Source organism: Chrysochloris asiatica, unplaced genomic scaffold (assembly GCF_000296735.1).
Source record: "Chrysochloris asiatica unplaced genomic scaffold, ChrAsi1.0 scaffold00024, whole genome shotgun sequence".
Classification (NCBI taxonomy): Eukaryota; Metazoa; Chordata; class Mammalia; order Afrosoricida; family Chrysochloridae; genus Chrysochloris; species Chrysochloris asiatica.
The window spans coordinates 13,393,364-13,403,387 of NW_006408542.1; the positions used below are offsets into that span (position 1 = coordinate 13,393,364).

Sequence of the window (10,024 nt, forward strand, 5' to 3'; positions counted from 1 at the left end):
AGTGGGTATTATCTGCAAGTGTGGGTGTTCTTTATAGCAGTATTTTTTTAACTCACCATAATTACCTTAAACCAGAGGCGCTCAACTTTACCAAGCTCAGTCTTTATACATTTTTTGTTGTTGTTGTATGTGTGTGTGTTTTGGCATGGGGTGGGTGTGGGTAGAAGTAAGGATTGAGGGTTAGGGTTGGCACTTTGGGTAAGTCTTGGATAGGCCTGGCACTTCATTTGTTGTTAGGGTTATGGTTAGGACTAGAGTTAGTGTTAGGAGTAAGGCTTTGGGGTATTTTTTAGGACTATAGTCAGGTTTATTTTTATTTATTTTTCTTGAAATCTATTTTATTTCCTTTACATTTGGAAGTTATTTAACTGGACTATCTCTTCTTTTTACTTTATTGTGTCTTTTTGTTGTTATTGCGACTATATCTCTGGTTCTCTATTTTCATCCTTACAGGTCTGTTTTACCGTTCATACGTTTATATCTGGGTTGAGGCTAGGTGATTTTGTTAGGTGTGTTAGTCTCTGGTTGTCTGTTGTTGTTTAGGTTTTTTTTTGTCCAAAGAACTATCTTTAGTTTTTGTTTTTTTTTTTGTAAGGTTGGCTTGGTTTTTGCTAATTCTTTTAATTTCTGTTTGCCTAAAAATGGCCTAATTTCGGTGTCATATTTGATGGATAGTTTTTCTGGATATGGATTCTTGTTTGGCAATTTATTTTTTCAGTTTTATATATGGCTTCCCATTGTCTTCTTGCCTGCATGGTTTTTGCTGAGAAATCAGTTTAGTCTTGTTGTTGTTCCTCAGGAGCACAATTATGTATTCCAGAATACTCATTCTTTGCAATGTTGTCTGTAGCTTGTCATGATCCATATAATTGAAAGCTTTTGGGTAGTCAATAAAGCACAGATAAACATCTTTCTGTTATTCTCAGCTTTGAACCAAGATCCATCTAATGTCAGCAGTGATATCCTTTGTTTCACATCCTGGTCTGAATCCAGCTTGAGCCTCTGGAAATTCTCGGTCAATGTATTATTGCAGTGGTCTTTGAATTATCTTTAGCAAATTTTACTCACATGCCATATTAATGATATTGTCCGATGATTTCCACATTCCATTGGGTCACCCTTCTTTGCAGTGGGCATCAATATGGATCTCTTCCAGTCAGTTGTCCAGGGAGCTGCCTTCCATATTTCTTTGCATAAATGAGTAAGTGTTCAGTGCTGTCTCAATTTGTTGAAGGATTTCAACTTTTTCATTTCATCAATTCCTGGAGCCTTGTTCTTTGCCAGTGCCTCTCGAACTTTTTCCTTCAGTACCATTGGTTCTTTCTTGATCATTTACTACCTCTTGAAATGGTTGAGTATTAACCATTTCTTTTTGTTACATTGACTCTGTATTTCTTCATTTTCTTTTGATGCTTTCTGCATCTTTCAATAGTTTGCCAAGTCCTTCAATAATGCAACTTAAGGTTTGAATTTTTTTCTTCAATTCCCTCAGCTTGAGAAATGCTGACCATGTTCTTCTCTTTTGGTTGTATAACTCCAGGTCCTTGCACACTTCATTATAATATTTGACACTGTCTTTTCAAGCTACCGTTTGAAATTTTCTATTCAACTCTTTTAAGTTTTCATTTCTTCAATTTGCTTTAGCATTTCGGTGCTGGAGAGCAAGTTTCAGAGTGTCTTCTGATATGCGTTTTGATTTCTCTCTTGTTTTCTTAATGACATTTTGATCTCTTCCTGTGTGATATTCTTGATGTCATCCCACAATTCTCCTGGTGTTTGGTCTTTAGTATTCTATCAGATCTGTGCTTCCAAGAACTCTAAATTCAGGTGGGATATGTTCAAGGTCACATTTTGACTCTTCTGGAATTGTTTTAATTTTGTTAGCTTCAGCCTGAACTTACATGATAGCAATTGATGGTCTGTTTCACAGTCTGCCCCTGGATTTGATTTGGCTGATGATATGGAGCTTTTCCACTGTCTCTTTGCACAGATGTAGTCAATTTGATTTCTGTGTATTCCTTCTGGTGAGGTCCATGTGTATAGTCATCTTTTATGTTGTTGAATAATAGTGGTATTGACTGGTCTTCCTTGTAGACGTTTGGGTATTGTCCTATCACAGACAGCATTGTACTCAACATTGATGTTGTTATGTTCTTTATGATGATGAATGTGATGCCATTTCTCTTCAGTCTGTCATTTTCGGCATAGTACACTATGTGATTGTCAGATTCTGAATGGCCAATACCAGTCCATTTCATTTTTGACAATTTCCAATTTCCTAGGATCATACTTCGTATATTCCATGTTCTGTTTATTGATGGATGTTTACAGCTCTTTCTCTTCATTTTGAGTTGTGTCCCATTAGGAAATGAAGGTCCTGAAGGCTTTACCTCATTTCCATCATCACAGTATGACAAATGACAGAAAACTGATGATTCGAACTTATATTGACTGTGTATTGGGTTTCTGAGGAAAATCTGGTGGGCTTGAACTGCTGACTTAGTGGTAAGTAGTACATAGCTTTTCCTACAACACCATACTCAGACTCCTTGGCAATCATTGCTTCTATGTGTCATTATGTCATTTCTGGCAATGACTCAAAGCCACCACAGTATAACAAATGACAGATGACTAGTGACTCCAACTCATAGCGACTCTATATAGGGTTTCCGAGGATTGGCTGGTAGGTTTGAACTGCTGATCTTGTGGTTAGTTGTCCAGTGGTTATCCTGTAATTCCGCACCAGGATTTCCGACAATCCTTAATCTCACCTTAATTTTGCATCATTATCAATTCACTTCAAAATGGATCCATAATCACAAGAATGGAGACTAGGATTTATAATACATCACGGAATGGAGGACTGTTAAAAGAAGGACCATAATAAATAGTTAATTGGCCCGTAGTGCCACCCCCAGACTTTCCCAGCCACTGGCCCTTAAATACTTGAAAGATTAATTTCCCTGTTCCAATCTTTTCACCAGTTCAAAACTCATTTATAGTTAATACTTCAGTATGGCAAAGTGTCCTGAGAGTTAAGTTACTCAGGTACCAGCCATTCAAGTCTGCTGTATGTATCTGTCTGGTTGGCTCAGGTTTATTCTTCTTGCCCTTGGTAAAATAAAAAATTTCCCCTTTCTCTGAGTCTTAAGCTTAATGTTTGATTTTTGCTGTTGCATAAACCATTTATTCATTCTGTTACTTTTAGCTATTATGTTTCCTTCTTTTAATTGATCATTTACATTTATCCAAACTTTTCCTTCTTGGCAAGACATACCAGATTCAGCTGCTGTGCGAGTCCAGATTGCTATTAAGGAATACCCATCTACAAGTACTTCCCTCTCAGTGCTCTCCTGTTCATGTTGGTTAGGGTTTCATAAGTACAAGATTAATGAGCTGTCTTGACGACTGTACAATATGGTGCTATTGATGTGAACTTCAATTTTGTCTGTTGGGGGAAAGGTACAGTACACCCCATTAGGACTTTGGGAATTTTGGCATACACGTTAGTTCTCTTTTTAATAGATCACCCCTGCTTCTGGGACTGTAGCATCCAGTAGGAAAAAAGAAATTTCAGGTATATGGGGAAGAGCTGTACATTGTCACCAGCATCCTCCCTCTCCCCCTTTTCTCTAGGTCCCCTAGAATCATAAGAATCTAGCCATATTGAGTGTGAGCACACACTAACAAAGGTGTGTGAGCCAGCCCTTCATGCATGTATCCCCACCCTACCCTGTTTTTGATAACCAGTGTTTCTATTGCTCATCCAAGTCTCTATCAAACCATGGTATGCACCATGGTATGGCCATTTAATAGGATGTTTCTGTAGGCTGTAAAGTATGTTCTGTGTTGTTAGGAAATACAACTTGCTGGCCCAAATTAGTGTAGAATCTTTTGTTCTGATTCCTTAATGGTGTTTTTGGCATATGCTTCCATTACAGGATATGCAAAGTCCAGGCCCAAATAAGTATCTGTTCCTGTGAGGATCCTGTTATAGCCACATGGTGCCACTCTTACCATTGGTCTTATATAATCCACTTGCCAATATCCTGGCGTGGCACTGTAGGAGAAATACTGAACTCCTCAGAAACCGTATACAGGGTTGCTATTAGTTGGAACCAATTTGACAGCACTTAACAACAACAACAACAGTCCACTTGCCAACTATTTGCAGGGCTTTCCCCTGCAAGGAAGTTGTCACATTGTCTTTCTTGTTGATAGGCACGGCAGTCCTTAGAGGCATTTTGTGCTCCAGGAGGTGTAAGAGAGATGTGTGTAGATTAAGCTAATTTATTTCAGCATCCCCACAGCTACTCATTTAATAGATCCAAATTGGTTACCTCAAGGGAGCATGCCAACATATCCTCTTGCTGATTCCAATCATCTTCTGATCTAGTAAGAGGGCTCTTCTGATGAGCATGGACATTTCCTATTCTGATGCACCCTTTAAATTCCCAGAGTGCTTTCACAGGTCCTTGCCCAACACAGGTGCTCCTTTAACAGTACAGTTTCCCATTGCCCATTTGCCTGACCATATAGCCAGGCCATTGGCCACTGCTTGTGAATCAGTAGAAATCAAACGTATGGGTTCTCAACGCTTGTCCAGTTCTTCCATCACAGCTAGTTCGGTAGCTTGCTGAATAGCCATCTGAGCTGATCTGTTTTTACCTTCTAAAATCAGTGTCTCTTCATCTGCTGATCTTAATGCCGCACCTCTCCACATTCAGTGTTGTCCATGTACCTTGGAAGTTTGCTGTCTGTGAACCAAGGAATTTCATCATCAGAAAGTGGTTCATAGGGATAGTGTCCACTGTCCACATGGCATTGGGCTCCTACAGCTTCTCAGGTGGTTACAGGGTAGGATTAGTGGGGAGAGGGCTACTTGATCATGGATATATGGTGGGTTGTTGTTGTGAAGTGCCGTCGAGTTGATTCTGATCCCTAGCAACCCAGTATAGGGTTTCCTAAGAGCAGCTGGTGAGCTTGAACCATCGACCTTGCAGTTCAAACGACTTTGCAGTCTGATGCATTAGCCCACAGTACCACACCAGGACTCCCTGCATTTCCTCTGTAGCTTGTTCCTGTATGAGCCATAAGCATTAAAAAATAGATTAAAAAAATACATGTTTTCTAAGTCTTCAAGGAAGCTAAAGGCAATATAAATATCATTCACCATGAAAAGGGGTATTTTTCAATAACTTAGGGAGGATTCAATAAAAGTACGGATTTTATAGTCCTATCATGAAACTTAACTCAAAAACTGAACTGAAATGAACTGAGATTTTTCAAGACCCGGAAAACAATGAGGTCTGTGTAGGAGGCACGCTTAGTCTTACATGGCCCTGCTGGGAATAACTTTGAGGGTTGTGGACAAGCAAAATTATGAAAGTGTTTTCATCCTCTGTAAATGCAGTGCTGGTAGTTGTCTTGTCACGTTGTGAGTTCTTTCATAGAAAAAGTTATAAATATTCTCTGTTCAGAAGTCTGGTTCGCGGAGGCTATACCTGGAGGGAGGCAAGGTTCTGTGTGAAGTGCGGTCCTGCCCGGCCATGCAGTGTCCCGTCTGGGGAACACGGGTGGAGTCTGTGGTACATGACTGAGGCCCCAGGGCTCACAGCAGGTCCATCTTGACTCTGTTGTGCAGCAGTAGCGAGGCTTTTTTGAATCTCCATCCAAACAACTACAAATTTGAGCGTGTGGTCCTTGCCAAGGATTTCTTCATTGTAAAATATATCAGCTTTTTGAAAGATGAAAGGTTAAGTTTTTTAGTGATGAACTTATTTAGGTATAAGACTGTTGAATGGGTAGAGCAATGCCTCTCCTACCATTTTAACCCCTGGAGTTTCCAGACAGATGCTTACCTGCTCATCTTTCATATGATAATCATTATTCTCTTTTCTGCTTCTCTTTGATGGTTTCTTTGTTGGAACTGTTGTCTGCTTTGGTTTCACCATTATGATGGGAATCTAAGTGTTGTTTCACAGAACGCATCTCCCCCTTGATATCTCCAGGCACCTCCATGCCTAATTTGTGGTAGGATTCCCTCTGCATTTTCATCTCTACTTCTTGGAGACCTGCTATCAGTTTGTAAACAGTATCCTACATGGTTCTGCCATGACCGATGTGTTGCAGCGTATGACTCTAGTAGATGACAGTTCTACTCATAGGGCCTGGTGTTCTCCAAATACTTTACCAGGCAACTCCGACAGAAGATAGCAGGTGATGTGGGTATTTATGTCCCAAAGTTTAATTTTCTGGCCATCGTCCTTGGCTTCTCCTCTCGATGTAGGAGTCCTCCCCTCTCCCCTCACATAGATCGCTTTAGGCGATGGTCTCAGTAGGACTGTGTCTTGTCAGTTGCTTCACTCAGCAGGTGGGTCTTCATTCTGGCTCTTTCTTTCGAGTTCCTGGTGTTTCCCCCATTTTTTATAAGTGGCAGCCTGGAGACTCATACTACATTTTGAAAGTAGTTCAGAAGGCCAGGAGTTGGAGTTGAGGGTGCCGGGTCTCTCTCTCTGATCCCTCCATCCCTTCCTGGGCTCCTCGGCAGTCTTCCTGTTGTGTCTCTCTTAGTATTTCATTTCCATTTTACTATGGAACCATTTTGGGCACTGCCTTCCTTATTCGAGTATTTTTCAGACATCACCCAAGACATGGAAGGATATTTCAGGTCTCATGATTATTTTCTGCCTTTCTGTCATTGGGGCAATCTCACTCAAAGCCCAACAGCAGGCAAATAATGGCCTTTCAAATGATGTGTTATCTGTTATCACGCTGCAGCATCTGGAAATTTTCTAGTCCAGAATCCCAGTGGTGTTCTTATATTTGTGCCATAAGCTCCAGTTGATATAAGGACATGCGTCAGGCACCTTCAAAATCATGTCTGAATGTGGATCAGATGGGTCTAAAAGCAGGGTGAGTGAGCCTGTTTTCTGTAACTCAGATATAGCCTGCTGTTGCTCAGGACCCCATTCTACTAGTTTTCTTCTGAGTGATTGTATGGATCTATGCCAGCAGTACTCCCAGATGTTGAATATGCATCCTCCAAAATTCGAATAGACCAACCAAATGTTGGGCCTCTTGCTTAGTTTTGGATGTGTAGATAGCAATCACAATTTGTTGTTGGTTACCTGTATAATATCATGGGTGGCTTCAGTCCAAGTTAGTCTCAAGAATTTTACTTTTTAGGCAGGGCCTTGGATTTTTGCTATATTTATTAATCAGTCTCTGTTCATGTGTACCACCACTGTTTTCAAATCTGCCTTGGTATATTTTTCTGTGTTTGGTATTAACATAATAGTATCATCAGTGTAATATATCACTGCACTCAAGATCTGTACCAAGTCGAAGTCTCTTCTAACCATACTTTGACAATAGGCTTGTGTGTTCAAATAACTGTGTAGCAACATGCTGAAAGATGAGACCCTGCTCCAAGTGATCCCAGATGGATATTCCCATCATTAAATCCTCCTTGCTAAGGATGAATTTAATGGACTTGGTTAGGCTTCTTTAACATTGCAGGGCCACCAGTAATTTTCCTTGTTCCACCCAATCTCCTATATTGCTGTATTAGAACCTTTGAATCAACCCCATCAACATCTGCTATATTCGTCCTATTTCTTAGCAATCATCTAAAAATCTCTCCTATTGTGGTAAGTTCTCTTCCAATTGTCTCTTCCTTTTTTCTTGTGAATTACCCTTACACTTCTAGCATCTGTAAAACCGGTGCAGGGAAATGATGCCAGTAAACCCAACGTGGCTTGTCGGATGTCGCTTAGTTTCACAGTAGTAATGTTACATGGGGTACCCACCTAAAAAAGGGTTCCCTTGATTTCCATATTTGCTATGACCTGTATGAAGGGCATACTCATTGGATGAGTATCCTGGACACAATAAAGCCATTCCAACATTAGCAGTTTCCTTGGGAGTGTTCCATTGATTATTTAGAGTGGGAGAGGGGCAATTTCCTTTTCAAGATAAACATCTACTGCAAATTTTCTTCAGTCCATCATGCTGAGCTATCATAAATAGATCAAATATTTCCATGCAGAGTGTGTTGTGGATCATGCATCTATCTAAGCATACTTTTTCATTCTGTAGCATTCAAAACTAAAGACATTGCCTCTAAATGAGTCACTCTCCGGACCAATTTTAATAAAGGTCTCCCAGGAAGCTGATGATTGTTGTTAAGTACTATGGAGTTGGTTCCGATTCATAGCACAGGATTTCTGAGGCTGCAAATCTTTACGAGAACAGAAAGCCTCATCTTTCTCCCGTGGAACAGATGGTAGTTTCGAACTACCGACCTTGAGGTTAGCAGCCTGATTTGAAACCACTACGGTCACTAGAGCGCCTTGTAAGCTGATGATACGAACCTACAAATTGAAGCAGTTGTTTTACACTGCTGGCTTCAATAATTTCTTGGTCTTGCTCATTCTATTCTTGGACTACCTTAATGGTGACCAGTGGTTCTGAGGGTGCTTTCTATTGTCCTAACCCAATTTTTTCATTTCTGAATCAGTTCTGTGACAAATGGTCATAGCTCTTTTCAGACTGGATCTGGGTTTAGTTCAGTATTAGTTGGCCCTTACATTCTTTCTCTTTGTCTTTGCAGCTCTTACTCATAATGAAAAATAAGAAATTGTGTATCTTGCCCTTTTCTTATCATTTTGTATTTCCATATGCATCCAACTAGCTAATTCATCAGTAGTTAAATCTACTTCTACTGATTCTATATGCCATGAATAGATTTTACTTGGACAAGTGATTATAACATCACAGCTGGGTGATTTTTATCCTATTTAGAAACCAAAGGTTTCTCGTTTTCCCATTTATGCCCCCTTTCCCAAAACTACAGATGACAGCGAGTCAGGGCCAGTGCAGCAAGCCCTATCATGTCACCAACTTCATGATTCATTTCTTTTATACAGATCAGTACTAGGGCTGGTCCCTGTGAGTCGGAGGTTAAAAGATATTCCAGATGTCTGACTTTTTCAATATGTTGTACGACTCCATAACCCCTGATACATACCCCCTCCGTGTCCAAGGGTTCTGCAATGTGCACTGCACTATTTCACAATGAAGAACTCACAAGTGTCAAGGAAATGATGTTATGTAAGTTTTTTAGGCTGGCAAGTCTCAAATTCATGGCTCAGAGGTCAGTCAGGAGGGTTCTCTCTAGTGCACCCCTTTGCTGATTTTAAACCATTCAGTATCCCCTCTTTCTGTTCAAACGACTGCCTCTTGGTCTATGTACAGGTTTCTCATAAGCACAGTTGAGTGTTTTATTTTTTTAAGATTTTTGTAAAAAATATGTTTGATATAAAGGGCGTGTTGTGGTGTGACGCTGTGGGTTAATGCGCCAGACTGCAAAGCCGTTTACATTTCAAGGTGGTGGTTCAGGCTCACCAGCTGCTCCTTGGAAACCCTATACAGGGTCGCTATGGGTCGGAATCAACTGGATAGCACTTAACAACAACAGCAACAATATAAAAACAGAACAAAACAAAATCTCATAACTCAACAATGGTATATCACACAGCTTTCAAAATTAGAAAAAAATCTGAAAAGACATTTCTCCCGTGGCTCATGGCACCTCCCATGTGTTGCAGAGTAAGTTGCTCCATAGAGTTTTCTTTGCTGTAATCTTTTTTTTTTTTTAACTTTTTTGGTGAATTGAGTGAAAGTTAACAGTAGATCATCAGTTTTACATTCAGCAAAATGTATACCTTGCTTCATTCCATGGTTGAAATCCCCTCCATAGACCACATCTATTAGATAGAAACATTTACCACCATTCACTTTATTGCCTGCTATCTTCATCTTTCCTCTGCTAACCTCCCTGTCACCCATGTTAACATGTGTCTACACTCTGTTGTTGTTGTTGTTGTCAGGTGCCATCGAGTCGGAACCGACTCATAGCGACCCTATGCACAGCAGAACGAAACAATGTCTGATCCTGGGCCAACCTCACTACCGCTGCCACACCTGAGTCCATCAATGATGCCACCTGGCTGATCCATCT

At 40.3% G+C, this 10,024-nt stretch overlaps 1 protein-coding gene and 1 pseudogene across 1 annotated transcript in view; one reads left to right on the forward strand and one right to left on the reverse strand.

Annotated features, from left to right (window-relative positions):
- MTA3 (metastasis associated 1 family, member 3) overlaps positions 1-10,024 on the forward strand; it is a 186,797-nt gene that overhangs the window by 76,740 nt on the left and 100,033 nt on the right. The gene's annotated exons all lie outside the window — the stretch shown is intronic.
- Positions 5,612-10,024, reverse strand: part of LOC102834904 — an 11,086-nt pseudogene continuing 6,673 nt past the window's right edge.